A 21,719-nucleotide genomic window follows, 5' to 3' on the forward strand; every position below is an offset into this window, starting at 1 on the left:
TGGCAGGCAGAGTGGTTAGGGGCAATCAGGCAGGCAGGCAGGCAGGTGAGTGGTTAGGAGCCAGCAGTCCCAGATTGTGAGAGGGATGTCTGACTGCCGGTTTAGGCCGGATCCCTGTAAACCGTCAGTAGGACATTTTTCGAGGGGTCCCAGTTTGGAGAGGGTGCAGGCCGGGCTGAGGGATACCCCCCCCTGCACGAATTTTGTGCACTGGGCCACTAGTATCTATATAATAAAGAGCCAGGGTTGTAACTACCGAAGGCTCGACCAGACTGGAAATCAGTGCTGGGTTTCCAGGGCAATGTAGCACTGACTAGGGCGCTGTAGGCACCCCGACCCAGCACTGACTGCCTAGGGGGCTGCAGATCAGGCCCGGAGAGAGGCCTGCAGAGAGAGAGAGGCAGGGTCTGATCCGTAGCCTCTGTGGTAGCCGTTGATCAGAACTTGCCTCTCTTTCTCTCCCAGCCTGGCCAACAGCCGCACCTCCATTTCTCTCTAGGCCTCCACCGGGGCTGCTGATGCCTTTCTGATCAGGCCCTGTGGATAGGCCCAGAGATGCTGACTGGAATAGAAACTGACCAATCAGAACCAAATCTGGGTGAATGTAAGGAGCCAATGGCTACATAGGAGGCAGAGCTTTTGACACTGACTGGCATAGAGACTGACCAATCAGAACCAAATCTGGGTCAACTGTGAGGAGCCAATGGCTGCCTAGAAGTTGGAGCTTTTGATGCTGACTGGCATAGAAACTGACCAATCAGAACCAAATTGGGAGGGCAGTTGGGGGTGAGATCAGGCCGGCAGGGGAGGGCAGTCAGGGGTGATCAGGTAGGCAGAGGCAGTTAGGGGCAATCAGACCGGCAAGGAAGGGCAGTTGGGGCGATCATGCAGGCAGAGGCAGTTAGGGGTGATCAGGCTAGCAGGGGAGAGCAGTTAGGGGCGATATCAGGCTTACAGGGGAGGGCAGTTGGGAGCAACCAGGCTGGCAGGGGAGGGCAGTTGGGGGCAAGATCAGGACGGCAGGGGAGGGCAGTTAGGGGTGATCAGGCAGGCAGAGGCAGTTGGGGGCTCGATCAGACCAGCAGGGGAGGGCAGTTAGGGGCGATCAGGCAGGCAGGTGAGTGGTTAGGAGCCAGTGGCCCAGATTGTGAGAGGGGTCCCCGATTGGAGTGGGTATAGGCTGGGCTGAGGGAACCCCCCTCCGTGCACGAATTTCATGCACTGGGCCTCTGGTGGTTATTACAACCAGATAACTTTCTTTGTAATTGTTATTCGCTGGTTGTGCATTTCTAATGATATACTCTATTTACTGTTTTATATTTGGGAGATACATTTGGGAAATATGTTAGTTTTATCAGACATAAATTTACAAATCACATCTTGAGGTTTGCAACTTTTAGAAATGGGTTGTTACAGACTTTTGAGTTAAAGTGTACAATTTAGCCTTGCCTGTGTGGCTCACTGGTTGAGTATTGACCTATGAACCAGGAGGTCAGGGTTTGATTTCAGGTCAGGGCACATACCTAGGTTTTGGACTCCATCCCCAGTGGGGGCAATCAGGAGGAAGCCAATCGGTAATTCTCTCTCATCACTGATGTTTCTCTCTCTCTCCCTCTCCCTTCCTCTCTGAAATCAATAAAAGTATTAAAAAAAGAATAAAGTGTACAATTTACTTTTGACAGTGTGTATTCCTATAAAATCTTTACTGCAATCAAGAGATGATTTCTATGATCCCTAAAATATTTTTAATGCCCTTTTATAGCCCATCCCTCCCTCTACCCCTAGCTTCAAGATATTTCTGATTTGCTTTGTATCACAAGAGGTTAGTTTGAACTTTATATATAAATGGAATCATACATTTGTCTCTGGCATCTGCCAGTCAGTATAATAATTTTTGTATTTATTCATGTTGAAGCCTGTATGAGTAATTATTTCCATTGCATAGATTAAACAATTTTTTTATCCATGAACCTATTGATAGGCATTGAATTCCTTCTGGTTTGGTGCTATTGTGTGAAAAAAGCTGCTATAAACATTCGTGTTCAAGTCTTTGTGTGAACATATATGTTTTAATTTCTCTTGGATAATAAGTACAAATATGTCAATGCAAGAAACGTCCATGGGGGACATTTGTAATAGTGTCAACAATAAAAATAAAATAAAACAATTTTTTAAAAAGGAAACATCCAAACTTGTAGAGAATCTTTATATGAATTTATTTGAGCCAAACTTAGGACAATTGCAGGGCAGCAAGATCTCAACTGTTCTGGAGAATGACAGTTTTGCAGTTTCTTTTATGGTATACATTTGGAATAGGGAGATGAGGTAAGAAAATTTACATGGAGGTGGGAGAAAGCAAAGCAGGAATTTGATTACAGGATAGTTATCAAGATTATGGGCTTTCTTGAGGGTGGTTGCTTCAGAGGGACTTGAAAAAAGATAAATACTCTGGCATTTCAAATGTGTTAATTTAGATGCCTAAGAACAACCGGGCAGGTCTTGCTTAAGGTGAAATAAACCTTTTACTAAAAAAGTGATATGCCTGGGGTGACTACTCACCATGACATGCCCATTTAGGAGTTTATGATCAGATCACCCTGTGTGGTTACTTTCTGCCACTGGACTTACTAGTTTTATTATAGAATTCCTTTATCATTCACAAATGGAATGGCTGGCTTGTGTGGCAGACGTGTGTTTAACTTTTTAAGAAATATTTTGTGAGAACTTACATATTCAACTCCTTCTGTATATCTGGGCTCAGATAAGGATACTAAATCCATCAATTTCTCTAGGTAAAAGGCAGGAAAAAAATCCTTATCCTCCCCAAACCTGGCTCACACACTTCCATATTTAATTGCTTATCAATTCCTTTGGGTTCCTAAAATAATTTCAACATCCTTCTTTCCATCTCTCCAGCCCTACTGATACCATCTCAGGGTATCTATTTTGTACCCAGTACTGTGCTAGGTATTGAGAGGGCACACAGTTAAAGGGGCAGCAAAATAGAGACCCCTCCTGTTGCCTCTGGAGACAGAGCTGAAGTGACCACAAGGAAAGACTATGCTGTGAAAACTCTTTGTGAGAAGTCTTGGGGCTGCATTCCATTTACTTGATTCACATGCTAGAGGAAATATTCCACCTTTGTTTGAGTGCTAGGTGTAGCTATTTACTTATTTTTAAAACAGGTGTGGCTGTTAAATGAAGAGGAAATGTTTTGTGAAATCTCAAAAAGGGGAGAAAGAAAACTTTTCTTTAGACTAGCAGTTCACAAAGCTTGGGAGGGGGACTAATAACAAGAGTTTTAAAAACGTTAGAAATGCAAATGTTGGGCCTCACTCTAGACCTACTGAGTGAAACTCCGGGTGTAGGATTTTTCCATTGATTTTCAGAGAGTGTAGAAGAGAGGGAAAGACAGAGCAAAATATCAATGCAAGAGAAACACATGAATTGGTTGCCTCCTGCACACCCCCTACTGGGGACGGAGCCTGCAACCTGGGCATGTGCCTTTGACCAGAATCGAACCTGGAACCTGCAGTCCGCAGGCCAACGCCTGAGCCAAACCGACAAGCCATCCAGGTGATTCTGATCGAAGCTCAAGTTTGAGAACCACTGTGCTAAGCTCATTCCAGGGATGTAGGTGGTTATCTTTAGGATGGGAGAAGCTTAAGTCCTGCGTAACTGGGCAGCAGGGTAACATTAGCGCAGCGCCAGGCCAATTCTCCCCCTCGCCTCTACCAGCACCCTCCGCTGAGCCCAAGCTCTTGGACTTGGGTGCTTTTCCCTGGGAGCCGTGGCCAAACCCTGGTAAGTGGATTCCGACTGGGCTGGCCTGGGTGCCGGACGGGCATGCGCAGACTGGCGAGCGCAGCAGAACAGCGAGAGCAGGGAGGTAGCGGCAGAACGGACCTGCGGGCGCGGCAGAACCAACGCGGTAGGTTTGGGTGCGCGGCGGTGGGGTACCAGGGGAGGGCTGGACACGTAGGCAGAAGACAAAGCCTCACTTTGTCGCTGGCTCACAGCGGCTAGCGGGGGTCTATCGGGGTTTCCCTCGCTCGCCTGGCGGCTCAGGCGCTCTCCTGCCCTTTTTGGACAGGCTGTAGCCGGCAGGTGTTACTGTGTGTTTATGCTGTTCACTCAGCCTGCGAACTGTGTTATGATTATCTGCATGAAGTTAGGTTTTTAGTTAACTTTGCTGTTTTCCTCTTTCTCTCAAACTTTGGGTGGATGGCTGCTGCTGAGGCTTTCAAATCCAGCCTGTTTCGCGTGAATTCTGTGACGGGTTTATGTGCCTTTGGACTTTTGGTGCATAGGATCAATAGGGCTGGAGTGAAATCGTATCCGCGGCTTCTGGTTTTGGTGCCTTTCCTGGAGCAGGGCGCTTCTGGGTGCGGCATTAAAAAAGTAAACTTCTAGCGAATTTCAGAGCCTAAAACGTTCTGTATTTTAGCAACATTTTTTATTTATTGATTTTAGAGACAGGAAGGGAGAGATTATTTATGCATTCATTGGTTGATTCTTGTATGTGCCACAACCTTAGCATACCCCAGGACACTCTAACCAGCTGAGCTACTTGTCCAGGGCTAGCTGTATTTTTAAGTGGAGACTCTAAAATTTAAAGACTTTACAGCCCCACCACTTACTTTTTTACATTACTGTTATTTCAGGCCTTATTTGGTGCTATTAAAAGGAAGTGGTCTTTTGAAAAAAGAAATACTTAATCATTTTTTAAAAATGCTTTAAAATATATTTTTTATTGATTTCAGAGAGGAAGGGAGAGGGAGAGAGAGATAGAAACATCAATGATGAGAGAGAATCATTGATAGGCTGCCTCTTGCTCTGTCCAGGCTCAATCACTGAGCCACCTGTCTGGGCAGGAAGTGGTGTTTTAGGTGAGTAACAGTTCTCACTTTTTTTCCTTTTCGTTACTTTGTCACATTTTGTGTCTCATACAGAGATATTTTACACTGAGGCTGCGGTATTGGTTACACTCCTACAAGGCTAAGGCTGTGCTGCACAAATTTCTTGGATAACCTATGAACCATAAACAAAAATTTAGACCATGGGGTACACACACACTGAATATTATTTAGGTTAAGTGTTAAATTTATGTTGGGGGTGTGTATTATATATATATATAATTAATAAGTTTAGGAAAAAGAAATTTTTAGTTCTGGAAGAGAAACCTATGTGGAAAGGAAATACAGATACCTGCCTTTCCCTTCACCCCCCGATGAAGAATGTTTTAATGGCAGAAATAATATATAGTTGGTTTAGTTTTAGACTGTAGAGACCTTCCAGGTCAGCTAGTTCAATTGCTTCAGTTTACAAATGAGAAAACTGAGACCGATGAGGTTAAATGACTTACCGTGGCTGCTGGAGCCCCTCCTTGGCAAAGCTGGGCCTGCGACCCAGGTTTTCTGATTTTCAGGGCTCTTTTTACCATCCCCCTGCTGATAACTCTCTTCACAGTTTAGATTGTTAAACATCTACATCTTTATACTGTGTAGTCTGGCTTAACCAGATAATTAATTATTCCTGCTACTCAACTTGCTAGTACCTTCTAAAGTTCTTTCAAAAAGCTTTCACCCAAGTCCCACCTAACTATTTGCTGGTCTTGAAACTGCCCTTCTTTCCTGTCTCAGTCACATTGGGCCAGACTACTTCCCTCCCTGAAGTCCTGCCCATACTGCCGGAATAGCTCAGGTGTGACCTCTTCTTAGAAGCTTCCCTTGATTACTGTGGCCAGAAAGTAGCTCTCCATGTTCTTAATCCTCTAGCATTTATTACTGTTTTCTGTGTTGCTAGAAGGCACCTCATCTTTAGATTTCTGAATTTTTGAATTTTAGCACAGTCCCAACTTCTTGACCAGTTCGTAAGCTCTTGGAGGTTAAAGTCTATGACTTAGATATCCCACCCAGCACGAAGTACAAATTTGTTTTCAGCCACTGTTTGTGAGAGGGAGGAAGTAAAGCACAAATAGTTTTTAAAGGAATTTGATGTGGATGTTGTGTAATATGGGAAGGCCACCTTAGAGCTATAGCAAGAGAGTTGTCAAGTCAAAACAGCTTGATGGGGTGATTCTCCTATTTTGATGGGAGATCACACATCAGTTAGGAAAGTGTTGGGGACAGAGGTTGCCCAACATAGAGGGGAGGGTTGCCCAAGGCCTGGATTTAAGCATGTCACTCCAAGTGCAGAGTGGAGAGCACAGATTTAAGAAATGGTGTAAAGGAAAAAGCATTTGGTAAAAGACTGGATGCAGAAAAGGAAAGACATCTTGAAAATTACTTTAGTTTCAGGCTTGGTATGTTGGTAATGGGTTGTAATGTTCTTTTTAAAAGTCCCTCCAATCATGACATTCCTTTTGTTTCTTACAGTTACTGGTGTGATTGTCTTATTTCCCATTCTAGATGATAAGTTCTTTGGGGGATGATCTTTAACGCCTCATAATGCCAGGCACAGTAGTTTAGTTGTTGCATGAGTAAATAAATGAAGAAATAGTGTATTTTGACAAGGAGAGGGTGGGCATTTAGGATCTTAGAGCTGTGAAGTATCACTTTATCCAAACCACTAACTAAGGTAGTTAGTGGTGTAACTGGAGCTTCTACTCAAGTTTCCTCATTACTAGCGCCATGCTTGTTTTGTTGACCCTTCCTTTTCAAGGTTGTTGACCCTAAGATGAAGTTGAAATGGCAGCAGGACACTCTAGCTTGAAATGTTTTGTGGATCTAAAGCCCTTGGAGAGCAATCTAAAGTGGGGAACTTGGTGGCCAATGGGTAGATGTCTGTCACTGGAAGATATGAGATAAGGGGTGACTGGCCAATTCAAGGTTGAGTGCACAGAGTGAGGAGGAGGCTGAGGCTGGGGTTTGGGGTATCTGCACTCGGAGTTGAGGAGGAGTCTGGAAAGGTCAGTGTAGCTTAACTTGTCAGGACAGAAGACATAAACAGATCTACCCAAAGTCCTTGGGCTGAGAGTGTATTTGGGAGAAACATTCCACACTACCAGGAAGTGGTGAGTGATAGCCATGTTGTTTATGACCCAGGAAAGTGGGGATAAGGTTGAGAGAGAGAGAGAGAATTGTGATCAGACTCTCTACCTGGAAGAACAAGACAGAAGGCAGTCCTTCAGAATCTCCAATCCCACTTTGGAATACTTGTGGGATTTTGCAAATCAAAACACAGCCTTTCCATTGAGCTGCACACAGCATTGAGGGAGCTGTTAGCACCTTCACAAGCAAGTTGATCACTGTCTTCAACTGCCAGTGCTGTGCTTGTCATAAAAATATTAAGAAGAGAGAGCAATTGAGGGGAGAGACACAGTTTCCTGGGGGGAAGTGAAGGGTTGAGCACGTATAGCGGGATTACTTTTTTTTTTAAATTACGACTTTAGTCAAAATTGATTGGACAGCCAAATGAAAATCAGGTGGTATGTTGAGGTTAATGTCTCATACATTTAAAAATGCCCAAATATTGAAATCTAGAGTTATATACTACAATCCTATGTAAAATAACTATATTATGTAACCTTTTCAAAATAAAGGTAATATTAGTAATTAGTATTATAGAATGTTTTCCATTACCAGTGTTCTGAACACTTTATAAGCAATATGCCATTTAGGCTTTACAAACCCTCCTGTGAAATTGGTGCAATTATTATTCCTGTTTTACAGATGAGAAAACTGAGGCTTAGATAAAAATCACATTTCTGAGGTCACACAGTTGACAATTGGCTGAGTTGAGCTTTGATCCCAACCCTGCCTGACTTCAGGCACTGAGAGCTTAAATAACTTAATCAAATATCTTAAAATGCAAAACTTTATTGGTGGCAACCCTAACAGATGCTTAGGCGTCCATTGAGAATGGTCACAGATTTTAGCTGGTGAAACTCTCACCATTCTATGAGCCAGACTTTAATCTGAGGAACAAACAACAATGATGAATCTTTCTGTTTTTTTTTTTTTTAAATTATTCGTAGTGGTCTTTATCTCCTTTATACTCTTGGAGCATTCCTAGAGGCAGAAACAGCACCATAAAGCTATTTCTGTTCTGCTCCCTCCTTTCAGGAGGAACTGGGGTGATAGAGGTTAGTTGATATTGATCCAGGAGATACCTCAGGGGTTGGCAGTGCTTGGGAAACCCTGCACATGAGCCTGAGGACGGCAGAGTGGCTCAGTTTGTAAGGACTTCCCCCCCCTGGGGTGGTGGAATCCACTGCTGGAAGCCTTGGAATATCTGTGAGTCTTGACCCTTCCCCTCATCTCAGGCCTGTGAACTGGTTAGAATCCCCAGGGAGAATCCAGACCCGAGCACCTTCTCCTGGGAGCCTAGAGATCAGGGAGCTCTGAAGTCAGTGTGGACTTGTTGCAGTTGGAAGTGTGTGTAGATACCTCAGGTAAGGCTCCTGTTCAGACACAAGTAATTTAGAGACAGGACTATCAGGCCCCAAATTTGACCAGTGAAATTAGCTGTGAGAAAATGCTAACCTCCCCCTCCCCACATGAACCTAATTAATCTCTTTTGAGAGTTTCAAAATGGAATCCAGCTGAAAGCATTCTTCCCCTCCCTGTGCTAGGTGAGCCTTCTTTCCATTACCTGCTTCTTCATCTTCTCCTGGGTAGGACCTGTGTTCAGATGTGAAAGGAAAGTACGCCTGCTTCTGACCTCTACCCATTACTCGTCTCGACATCCAAAAACTCATCACATCACCCAGCTCTTTCCCTGAACAAAGGTGTGAATCAACATTTTATTTTGGATCATGATAAAATCAGGGAGAAGGAGAAAGAGGCCTTTGTGCTCCATATAGGTTGATCAGTTATAAAATGGTTATACAATTTGATTGCTGGAAATTTTGCTGACATATAAATCACTTGAGATTTGAGGCTGTGTTAACTTTAATCATCTTATTTCTTTTCAGTACTGCTGTGTCTGAAAGTTCCTGTTTGCCTTTTTTTTGGTGAGAAACACATACCATGGCTTCTGTAAAAACAAGTTGCTTTTTAGTAATACTCTGCACACAGAAAGGGTGGGAATTAGAATGGTGATTAAAAGAGTTTTTCTTTTATTTAAACACTTGTTTCATGAGAAAGTATTTTATTTTCTAGTACACTTACAGATAACTTGCTCATAAAGCCCAGTTGTGAAGGGGACTTTAGACTTTATAATAAACTAAATTTGTATGGCTTACTCTTTTGAGCAATCCAGATCTATAAAACTATAAGAATATTGGGATAACTGACTGCATACAGATATGCTGCACAGAGGAAACATGAGAAACTGTCTTTGCTGATAGTAAGATAGATAAATGTCTTACTAAGGTGGAAGAAGTTTTGGGGGGGGCTTCTTTGTGATAAAAAGTAAAAGGTTTGGGGGGATGGTTTACCATAGAGACTCAAAATATTAGAGGAAATTAGATTTACTTTATTATTGAGAAACTCAATAAATTAAATTGTTTAAAGTTCCAGTCCCAGGAAATAACACATCTTTTATTAAAAAATGACAAAAGCTTCTTCAATTTGTTGGAGAACCAAGAAACACGAGAGCTTACCAGTGCTGTCAAAATAGAATTTGGATTGAATTTGAGTTTAAAACATTGGCAATTATGTATAGGAAGATTAGTCCTGTTAATTACACCTTGGGCCAAGGTCTACTTGTCTAAACCTTCTCCTCAACAATGAATTCCCATGTGGCACCCTCTGGACTGATGAATATATGAGTAAACCTATCCCCATGGATCACAATTGTAAAATCCAAAGTAATGCATGACAATCTAAAACTGGTGTTGATCAAGCAATTTGAATGCCTTAGAAAGTTCCAGCTTTATTCACATATTGTTTCCAAAGCTGGTGCTCAGACTCTAGGTTAAATTGTTGAAGTAAAAGAGAAGCAGGTTCAGAACTGACTCATTCACAGTGAATGATCAAAGGCACAAACAAGCAGACTTTGTCTCATTTCACTTTATCATCTTAAAGATATCTTTTATGGCTATATTGGTTTCTTTCTTTCTTTTGGCCCTCAATAATATATACTCACTGTGTACTTTTATAGAAAAAAATCAATGCAAACTAGAATTTTGAGGTTTGATAAATGAATCTCTGCTTATGGCTTTAATTAATGCCATTCATCAATAATTTGGCAGAAAGACAGTATCAAGTTAGTACATAATTGAACCTTTAGCTAGATATGAAGTTAGTACTTATAATCTTTGAGAACAAACCAACAATTCTCAAAGGCTCCTGTGTTTTTTCGCCTCAACAGCCTGTCAGCATTCTGTTATTGTGAAGTCTCTCTTTCTTTTCTCTCTCCTCAGCTTTCTGTTCACTGGGACACTCTTTTGGTCCAGGGGAATGTTTCTAAGAGTGGCCCAGTTCTTAAAGAGTTTAAGAATATTGCCATGGCCGGGTGGCTCAGTTAGTTGGAGCATCATCCTGTACACCAAAAAGTTACGGCTTCGATCCCCAGGAGGCAATTGAATGATGTTTCTCTCTCACATTGATGTTTCTCTCTCCCCCTCTCCCTTTCCCTCTCTCTAAAATCATTTTAGGAAAAAGCCATATCCTCAGGTAAGGATTTTTAAAAAAGTATTATTATCAGGTCAGTGAGGTGTCAACTGTGAAACTCAGTTCACAAAAACCCAATGATGTTTTTTAGAAAAAGTTGTCATGCTAATGAATTAATTTTGGAAAAATAATGGTAATAGCAATTTGCTTGATCCCTTTTTTTAAATCCCAAAACAGGCCACATAAAGCAGGATCACCATCAGTGGAAAGAAGTAACCTAAGAATCTTTGAATGTTTAGTGGTCAACCAAAGTGAGCTGCTTCCGATAATTTACAGTTCAGAGATCTGAGGTCATTTGGCCTATGATCAGGGCTGTGGATGGAAAGTCAAAGCCTGTGATTCTGTTTCTGACCCCACGAGAAGGGAGGCCTTCTCTTTAACTGCAGGTTTGATGATTAAACAAGACATTGGATGTGAAAGCAATTAGTAAACTGTAAGATAAGGAAGTAAGGTATTTAATATAGTTATAATAAATGTCTGACGTTGCTGTCTTTCACTGATAAGTGGCCAAGACTTTGAGAATGACTTGCCTGTTTGAGGTTACTTGGCTTGGAAGTGGTAGAGATGGGACTCACATTTGTGTCTTTTAATTTGACAGAATGTCAGAGCTCAGCATTGGGACCACAGTGAAGGCCTCCTAGACAGATCTAGGGTCCCTATCCTCATGGAACTTCAGTGTAGCCCCAAATCTAGTGCTCTTCCAATTAATCTACATTTTTGCTTTTACTGACCAGAGGGAATAATTGCTTGAAATTTATATTTGGTTTTTATAAAATCCTATATGTGTTTTCTGACTGTGGAGCTTTTTAAGTTACATCTCTGTTGCCATAGGTGCCTCCAATGATTGCTCCCTAAACTTCAGATTCACTTGACAGGATATTTATTAATTTCCACTGTGGAGAGAGGGGTTGGATGCCTCTCAGCATTCTTTTTGTTAATCAGAGGCTTGTTCCAGAAGAGTATTTTCTCTCTTCTACACAAAATCAAAGGGATGTGACTGAGTAAAGGGAACTGGGCTGGGGGCAGGGCTATAAGTGAGACATAGTCCTTGCACCCATGGGTTCTCAGTCAGATGGAGGACACAGGGATAGCCTGTGACATGAGTGGGCACCAGGTGGAAGCATGGAATGAAGCTTTGGGGGAGCATAAATGGAGAGTAGTTAATTCTGTTCAGTGGGTTGAGGAAGGTGTTAGGACTTTTGAGCTGAGCCTTGAAAGGAAAGTACAAGTTCAATATAGGGACTAGAGTAAGAACATTCCATGGGGGAAGAGACATCATGAACAAAATCGGGGAGACAGGGAAGAGCTGGCCCCTTCAGGAGATAATGTGTTCTAAAACCCGAGCATGATAAGAATCACCTGGAGATGTTGTTAAAGAACAGATTGCTGGGCTCCAACTCCAGGATTTCTCATTCTTTAGGTCTGGGGTGAGGCCAGAGAATTTCATCTTAGCCTGTTCCCAGGTGATGCTGAGGTTGTTGATCTGGGGACCACCTGGCTAGAATATAGCGGACAGATGATCTAGAAAAAAATTGTTTTCTTGAAACTTTACTGTCACAAAATTGATGGTTCAGGGTGGTTATTGTGGTTATTGTTTTGTTTGTTTAATGAGTATAATTTACCAAGTGGTTGCTGCCTTGTGCCACTTTTTGCAGTCTGGAAGTTTCTTATCTGGTTCTGTCTATACCACCACCCCCTGCCCCCCCTCCACACACACACCCTTCCTGGCTAGTTTTCCCAAGAAACCAGCCCTTTTCTTTTTCATGTTTTAAAGTAACTGCTGTTTAGCCAGTGTGACCATTCCACTCATGGAAAGCTGAGTAGCCAACATCAGTTGGATGATGTTAGGGGGTGACCTAAACCAATTATGAATTACTGGTGTACTCAAGGAGTATGTATTTGGTTTTTATTTTGTTAATTTGTGCATAATGTTAAACTTTTTCAACAAGTATGTTTGGAATGGCTAGAACTTACACAATTTCATAAAGTTCCTTCCCTGCCCTCAAAAAACATGTAGTCTTGTAGGAAGGTTAAATATGTATGAATTCATGGTTCCAGTACAGGGCAGCTGGTGCTGAAAGCAGTAAGAATGATAGAAACCAACTGTACTAGGAGGGAAGGTGGGGAAGGGTGGGTGGGTGTTAAAGAGATCAACCAAAGAACTTGTATGCATATATGTATAACCCATGGACACAGACAATAGGTTGGTGAAGGCATGGGATGGAGGACAGGGGTGGGGAGGGCTAGAAGAGGCTTTCAACAGTAAAAGTTTATTTTTAAGTTAAAAATAAAAGGAGTTATTAAGAACAAAAAAAAAAGAAAGAAACCAACTGTGACAGAACTGAGAAGGAAGGTTCACTTTCCAGTGGAACCATTATGGCAGAGTTTAGGGCATGATGATTTATGCTGTCTTCTGATGTTCTATGCCAGCGATTTTCAACCTTTCCATCTCATGGTACACATAAACTAATTACTAAAATTCTGCCACACACCAAAAAGCATATTACATTTTTTTGCCTATCTGACAAAAAAATAGGTATAATTTTGATTCATTCACACTGGACGACTATTGTGTTGGCTGTTGTCATATTTTTATTTGACAGTCGCAGTGGGTCTCAACCTTCCTAATGCCGCGACCCTTTAATACAATTCCTCATGTTGTGGTGACCCCCAACCATAAAATTATTTTCATTGCTACTTCATAACTGTAATTTTGCTACTGTTATGAATTGTAATGTAAATATCTGATATGCAGGATGTATTTTCAGGGGTCATGACTCACAGGTTGAGAACGCTGGCTAAGGGAAAAGAGGTCAGTGCCCCTGACTATAAATAGTCAGGTATTGCATGTTTTAAAAATTCTGCGGTACATTGAATGAAAACTGTTTTATGCATCTTTGTAAGCCCTCTGAAATGAGGGAGCATATGTCTATATGAAGAAAATAATAGGGGAGGGAGCATTTGAATTTGGCATTGAAGGACAGGCAGATGCTCACCAGGTAGAGAGTGGTCAATTGGGGGAGGCCTAGGAAGGGACATTCCAGACAAGGGGGCAACTGAACCTCAGAACAGAGGTACAGCAGGGAAGTGTACATGCAGCCATTGGTGAGGACTCTGGCTGGGAAGTACAGGGAGATAAGACTGGAAAAGGAAGATTGTGGGACATTTTGAAGATGAGGGTGGGGAATTTGGACTTATTCTGTAGGCAATGCTGAGTTGCAGGCTTATCTTGCCTTACCCTAATTGCCAGCTTCCTCTCACCCCCAAAACACACCCCGTTTCTCTCAATGTACTGGTCTAAAAATACTTCTCTCTGGTTCTCATTTTATTATGCAAATTTCAAGACTTGCAAAAATTAATCCGTCATTAAAGGCTCCTTTGTCTTTCAAAATTATGTAAAATATGGAAGAATAACCAATTCCAAATTCTGAGAGACAAATTATAAAAGTGAGACAAAAAATAAATGATTATAGTATTTGTTCTGGCTTGTTCTGTGAAGCTGGGGATTTCAAAAGTTAAAGCTAAGGATACAAACATGGTGTACCAAGCAGGTCCTCTCAAGCTGACTTCCAGTGCGGGGAGACTCCAAAGGTAAGGGTGAATAGCACTGTGGTCTCTAGAATCATTTTATACATTCAAAACTATCTACTGGTTTAGTACTAGAAGAACTTGTCTGGGGATCAGAGAGCCCTAAGGTCTCTTCTGTTCTTCTTTTGAGGGGATGTCCACAGATGGGAAGTATATTTGTGTCTCATTGGAGATTTTGAGAATCTTCCATGTGTGACTCCTAAAAAATATCCTGTGCAGAACAGAGAACCAAGAAATCAACCTGACTTATTATGCTTCATTATTATTTGACAAAGGAGGCAAGAGCATACATTGGAGTAAGGAGAGTCTCTTCAATAAATGGCGTTGGGAAAATTGGACAGGTACATGCAAAAAAGATGAAACTAGATACACAAGAATAAACTCAAAATGGATAAAAGACTTAAATGTAAGTCATGAAAATATAAAAATCCTAGAAGAAACCATAGGCAGCAAAATCTCAGACATTTCTCACAGCAATATGTTTGTGGATACATCTCCTAGGGCAGTGGTCGGCAAACTCATTAGTCAACAGAGCCAAATATCAACAGTACAACGATTGAAATTTCTTTTGAGAGCCAAATTTTTTAAACTTAAACTATGTAGGTAGGTACATTGTTATTAACTTAATTAGGGTACTCCTAAGGCTTAGGAAGAGCCACACTCAAGGGGTCAAAGAGCCGCATGTGGCTCGCGAGATGCAGGTTGCCGACCACGGTCCTAGGGCAAGGGAAGCAAAGGAGAAAATAAACAAATGGGACTACACCAAATTAAAAGCTTCTGCACAGCAAAATAAACCACCAACAAAATGAAAATGGAGCCCACTGTATGGGAGGACATATTTGCCAATGATACATCTCATAAGGGGTTAATTTCCCCAAAATATAAAGAACTCATGCAACTTAAGAAAAGGTGGACACACAATCCAATTAAAAAATGGGCAAAGGACATATGTAGATACTTCTCCAAAGAGGACACACAGGTGGCCAAGAGACATATGAAAACATGCTCAAAGTCACTAATCATTAGAGAGATGCAAATTAAAACCATACTGAGATATCACCTCACACCTGTCAGAATGGCTACCATCAAGAAACAACAAATGCTAGCAACGATGTGGAAAAAAAGGTACTCTGCAGGTGGGAATGTAGACTGGTGCAGCCACTATGGAAAACAGTATGGAGTTTCCTCAAAAAATTAAATATGGAACTGCCATTTGACCCAGTGATCCCACTTCTAAGAATATATACTAAGAATACCAAAACACCAATTTGAAAGAATATATGCATCCTTATGTTCATAGAAGGGCTATTTACAATAACTAATATCTGGAAGTAGCCCAACTGCCCATCAGTAAATGAGTGGATAAAACAGCTGTGGTACACTTACACAGTGGAATAATATGCAGCTGTAAAAATGAAGGAACTCTCACCCTTTGAGACAGCAGGGATGGATCTGGAGAGTATTATGCTAAGTGAAATAAGCCAGTCAGAGAAAGAGAAGTATCACATGATCTCACTTATATGTGGAATCTAATGAACAAAACTGACTAACAAAATAGACCCAGAGACATAGAAGTATGGAACAGACTGACAAATCTCAGAGGGAAGGGAGTTGGAGGTAGGAGGAGATTAACCAAATAACTTATATGCATATATGTGTAGCCCATGGACACAGACAATAAATAGTTCAGTGAAGGCCTGGAGAGGGGGTGGGAGCACGGTAGAGAGGTCAATGGGGGAGGGGGACATCTGTAATACTTTCAACAATAAATATAAATTTCTTTAAAAAGTATCCTGTGCTGAGAACTATGTTGTGGTGGGAAAAGCAAAAATGGTGAATTCTTAAGTAGAAGTTGTCACCCTGGTGCTGCCACTTGCTAGCTGACTGATAGAAGCAGTAGCTTAGTGAGTGAGTGGGACAGAGCTGACTGACTCACTCCCTTTCCCCAAGATCCATAGCGGAGAGGTCCAATGGGTGGGAGAACCTCAGGTCATTCACCCTATCTGAACCTTGGAGGTGGTTGGTTGTTCTGTTTTGTGTGGATTAAATAGGATAAAATGTGTAAGTACCATGCACATTTTGGATAAAAATCTTCTAATACTAAGATTTATTCTGTTGTAAGTTTTTTGTCCATATCTGTGCCCACGTAGAGCAGGATCATGTCTTTTCCACTTTGAATCCCCTTTGCCTGGTGCATGGTTGCTGAAGGAATGGAAGATAAAAAGGAATGAATGAATGTATGGAACTATGCCAATCCCCATCCTCACCCACATACTTAATACCTTCTAGCTTTTACTTGCTTATAGAGATTTAAGATCATTATATTTAGACTATTAACCTCTTTCTGTGTTTTACTGACAGTAAATCTTGAAAGATACTCCAGCCTTATCCAAGAGACTGTTGCATAGCTTGAATTCAAAGTATTAGGATCTTTGTACATTCATATGCATTCTAAACTATTCCAGAAATAAATTTAAAAATGTATATAATGTTTTAGATATAAATCCTTGTATGTAAAACTGATTTCACCTTTAAAATAAACTGAGTTTCTGTTTCTCAAATTATTTTTTATTAAGAGAAATCAGAGTAAAAGTAGGAGAGTAACATAGCAATGTGTATGAATACACTGTTTGGCTAGAAGCTTGAATATATGTTTTTTCAGCAGTATAATGAAACAAAAACCAGAAGTTATTTTATTCTACCTTAGTTTTAGTTTCTTTAATGTTAATGTTATGCCCAGATCTCAAGATCCCCAAAGACCACACCAGGTGCCAGCCAGTTCGATGCAATAGCAGAAGGTCCTTTATTGAGCTAGCTAGCCCGACTCTCTCCTCTGGCCGACGCAGCGACCGGGAGCAGAGTGAGGTGGCGTGGGAAACTCAGGGTTTTAATAGGGGGGTGGAGTGAGGGGAGTGGACTGACTGTGGGCCCTGCCGATTGGCCAGGCGCAAGTCAGGTCTTGTTACACAGGATGTGGTCATCTCTATGGCGCGCACGTCCCTTGATTGTCATTGGTTAGTTTAAAATCCCGGGCGTGGCCAGCAGAAGCCTGGGCTTCCGGGAAGAAAGGGGTCTGAGCACATGGCTCCTACCCCAACATGGAGGATACCGGCAAGATGGAGGGCATAGCCCTCGCCCTTTCAGTTAACAGTAATTTAGTTCTTGATTACTTAAATTAGACTTGATTAGTTAATCTCTTTCATTTTGAACAAAGTAGTTTGGTTTTTAAAATTTTATTTCCTGCTTATATTCATCTGGAATATGTAGGATAAAAAAGATTAAGCTTTGGGTATAGGAAGATGGCTGCCGATGGGAAGGCAGACTGCAAGATAGTGTGTGAGTGAGAGAATGAAAGGAGAGGGTACGGATAGTGTAAATTTGTGGGTGAGCAATAGCTATACTCCAGGGGACTGTTGGAGACTGCCGGATCAGGCTCCCCTAACCAGGCAGCCCCCACTGCTGCTGAAATCTCTCCCGGCGCGGCCGGCTCTGCCACGGAGACAGCGCCAACTTGAAGGGGAGAGTGGCTGTTACCGGAAGCATATACATCCAGGGATCCGGGAACCATGGCATCCAGGGATCGGCTATGAACACAGGAACACTGGATCTCAAGCAGTGCGAATACATGGACTCGGAATGCCAGAAGCTGGTCCATCCTTGTGGTTTGACACAGTCGCTGCAGGGAAGAAACATCTGCACAGCATATGTTTCAAGGGACCTGGCGTATATGGCATACTGTTCTTAATATGTTTGCTCACCTTCTTGGCACTATGTGTTTTAACCAAGGTCACCTCTCCGAGAAAGGTTGTTTCCCCAGGTAGGGATTTTTCCCTGAAGTTAGGGAGGGAATAAAACCCCTTAATTAAATGCCAGGCAGGTAGTTAATCACTTTAACTACTAACAATCCCCCTTAAGCTACATAATCTTTACTCCCTGGAATGGAGATAAGAAACGCCCTAACCTTTGGAATAGAAATTGATAGGATTAAAATCAACTGGTATAAATACAGATGTAACAAGACAATAAAACACAGAACTTGGCTGGAGATCCTGGCTAGAGATCCTGGCTAGGCTGCTGATCACCTGAATGCTGTCTCTGTGTCATTCCTTCTTAGCCAACTCCATCCACAACTTTGGGGACCCCTGGACCTGCTGGGGCAGGACCCCAACATCGGAAGAGCCCTGCTCCTCCTCACAGAAAGGTCAGATTTCGCCTAGGGAAAGGTGATGTCTGCAATCCAGGTTGGAGAGAGGAATGCGTGTGGGGGAAGTCTATGCCTCACAAAGTCCATGGCCGTTGGGGTCAGCGTGATCCGTGAGTGTGGAAGGGGATCCGCAGGGCTGCTGGCAGAAGGGAACTCTAAAAATCAGCCCATAGCTGGACTGGGCACAAAAAGGCAGCCTTGGATTTTACCAGTATGCCGGCTGCTTAGTGCCAGAGGAAAAAGGACGTGCAGGAGAGACGTTTGGAGAATTGTGCGCAGAGCAGGATGTAAAAGTTGCGAGCTCCCAAACTTACTCTGGCTCTTTTGTTTTCTCTTTAAATCCTTGCTTTTGATTACTAAACCCAATACATAGGATCACCCAACTAGGGACACTCACAGAGATTGCAGGGGAAAGTTGTTTTTGTGGAACCTGGGGATCAGAGCGGGAGTAATGATCAGGGAACCAGCTCTGGGGCAGTCGAATCTCCCAAACCAGTATTAAGTGCGACAGGGAAAACAAAACCTAAATACTGACTAGAGAGGACTTATAGCCCTGAGGTCAATCCAGAAACACTGCCACCCAGGGGCTGAATCACAAATTGACTCTTCTGTAAATACAAATAAAGGCGGTCTCGGAAACAAAGAAATAGTGCCTGCTTTAAAATCAGGACTGTGGTTTAAAACACAGAGGAGCAGTGTATCCCAGGGAACTTCAATACTGTCCTGACTACCTGACAGGAAAAAGGCATGCCAAACAGAAGAGTAGAGAAAATGAATGACCTTCACTACTGCATATTTTTATTTTTTCACCTTTTACTTAAGAAACTATTTTTTTCCCCTCACTTGATTTTTCCATTTTAATTATTATATTTTTATTTTTAATTAGTATTATTACTACTACTATTGTAACCTTTTAAAAAAAGTGTCATTTTATTTTCTCTTTATTTTATTTTGGGATTAATGTTCTACATTCTATTTTCATTTTTCCTTTAGCATCATTTTACTCTATCTCAACTTTACCTATATGCCAACACTCCATCCCTCACTTTTCCCCTTTTGTTGTCCTGTTACTCTATTCCTGCATTAGATTTTCCCTATTCCTTCTTTTTACCATCTGTTAAAAATTCATGCTACTTATAAATCTAATTTCCAATCCCCTGCTCCAAGTCCATAAACACTTCTCTCTTCGCCTTCTTCACTATCAAATTTTTTTCTCTCTTCCTTTATTTTTGTTTTTTTTCTGTTGTTATTTTTTTTGTTTTTTTTTTTTGTACTATTTTTTTTGTTGTTTTTTTTGTTTGTTTTTGTTTTGCCTTGCTTTCTCTCTGTCCTATTGTTCTGGTTTGCTTGATTGTTGATTAGATTGTTTTGGGGTTTTTTTATTGTTTGTGAGATTCTTTCCATTTTTTTGTTTTGTTTTTGTCTTTATTTTTTGCTTTTGTTTTTCCTCTCCTCACTTGTTATTAGTTGTTATTCGTAGTTTGTATTCATCTCTGGGTGTTTGTTGTTTGCATTTTTGGGGATTAGTTGTTGTTCTACTGGAGTTTTCTCCCCATATAAATAGTTTCTCCCCCCCTTCTTTTTTACTCTCTTTCTTGTCTCACTTTTTTTCCTTTTCTCAATATCATTTTTGCACTTTTTTTTCTTTTCTTATCCCCTAATTCTCTTTTCTCGGGTGGTCACCTTTATTTGGGGTTATTAGTATTGTGAATACATTTTTGTTCAGTGCCTTGTGTGTTGTGCCTTGTTGTGTTGTATTTTATGCCTTTAAGTCAATGCAAGAGAGACAGAGCTACATAACCAGACACCTGGAGAAGAGAGATCATGGTGAGACAAAGAAAAAGCCCACAAATGAAAGAAAAGGAGGTATCACCAGAAAAGGAAGTAAACAAAAATGAGGCAAGCAATATGTCAGAGAAAGATTTCAGAGAAATGGTCATAAGGTGGCTGAAAAGAATGGAAGACAAATTGAACAATATGTGTAAGAACCAAGAGGAAATGAAGAATCAAGAAAAAATGAAAATGACATGGCTGCTATAAATAACTCAGTAGAAAGTGTAAACAGTAGACTAGAAGAAGCAGAGGACCGCATCAGTGAGCTAGAAGACAAGGTAGGAAAAAAAAAACCAAGCAGAGCAGCATCTAGAAAAAAAATTTAAAGAACAGGAGGAGAGCCTAAGAGAACTTTGGGACAACATGAAACGAAACAACATCCGCATAATAGGGGTGCCAGAAGGAGAGGAAACTGAGCAAGGAATAGAAAACCTGTTTGAAGAAATAATGACAGAAAACTTCCCATATTGATATAGGGAAGAAAAAACTCACACAAATCCAACAAGCTCACAGAGTCCCAAACAAAATGAACCCCAAAAGACTGACGCCAAGGCAAATTATAATTAAATTGGCAAACACCAATGACAAAGTAAGAATCTTAAAAGCGGCCAGTGAGAGACAGAAAGTTACCTACAAAGGATCCCCCATCAGACGAGCAACTGATTTCTCAACAGAAACACATCAGGCAAGAAGGGAATGAACTGAAATATACAAAGTCATGCCAAGGAAGGATCTGAATCCAAGAATACTATACCCAGCAAGGCTATCAATCAAAATTGAGGGTGAAATCAGGAGCTTCACAAATAAAAAAGGACTAAGGGAGTTTATTACCACCAAACCAGCAATGCAAGAAATGCTAAAGGGTCTGCTGTAAAAAGAAGAAATAGGAAACGGAGAAGGAACACAGGCGTAAAGAATAAAAATGGTGACAAACATGTACCTATCAAAAATAACTTTAAATGTTAATGGATTAAATGCTCCAATCAAAAGACATAGGCTAGCTGAGTGGATAAGAAAACATGACCCATATATCTGTTGTCTACAGGAAACCCACCTCAGAAAAAAGACTCATACAGACTGACGGTGAAGGGATGGAAAAAGATTTTTCAGGCAAATGGAAATGAAAAAAAAGCTGGGGTAGCAATACTTATATCAGACAAATTAGATCTCAAATTTAAGGACATAACAAGAGATAAGGAAGGCCACTTCATAATACTAAAGGGATCAATCCAACAAGAAAATATAACTCTGGTAAACATATACAAACCCAATTCAGGGGCACCCAAATACATAAAAAAACTTTTGGAGGATATCAAGGGAGAGATTGATAGCAATACAGTTATAGTAGGGGACTTTAGTACCCCTCTATCACCATTGGACTAATCCTCTAAACAAAAAATCAGCAAAGAAACATCAATCCTAAATGATGCACTAGATCAAATGGAATTAATTGACATCTTCAGAACATTTTACCCCAAAGCCACAGAATATACATTCTTCTCAAGTGCACATGGGTCATTTTCAAAGATTGACCA

The 21,719-nt window shown here is 41.3% G+C and overlaps 1 protein-coding gene across 2 annotated transcripts in view; it reads left to right on the forward strand.

Moving 5' to 3' along the window:
* The first annotated feature begins 3,849 nt into the window (after window positions 1-3,849).
* Window positions 3,850-21,719, forward strand: part of PLS1 (plastin 1) — a 157,112-nt gene continuing 139,242 nt past the window's right edge. The window contains exons 1-2 of one of the 2 annotated variants that reach the window (XM_014542171.1): window positions 3,850-3,931; window positions 8,576-8,731. The gene's annotated coding sequence lies outside the window, so the exon portion shown is untranslated. The remainder of the gene's footprint in view (window positions 3,932-8,575; window positions 8,732-21,719) is intronic. The other variant, XM_014542172.1, reaches the window with a different exon arrangement.

Source organism: Myotis brandtii, unplaced genomic scaffold (assembly GCF_000412655.1).
Source record: "Myotis brandtii unplaced genomic scaffold, ASM41265v1 scaffold291, whole genome shotgun sequence".
NCBI lineage: Eukaryota > Metazoa > Chordata > Mammalia > Chiroptera > Vespertilionidae > Myotis > Myotis brandtii.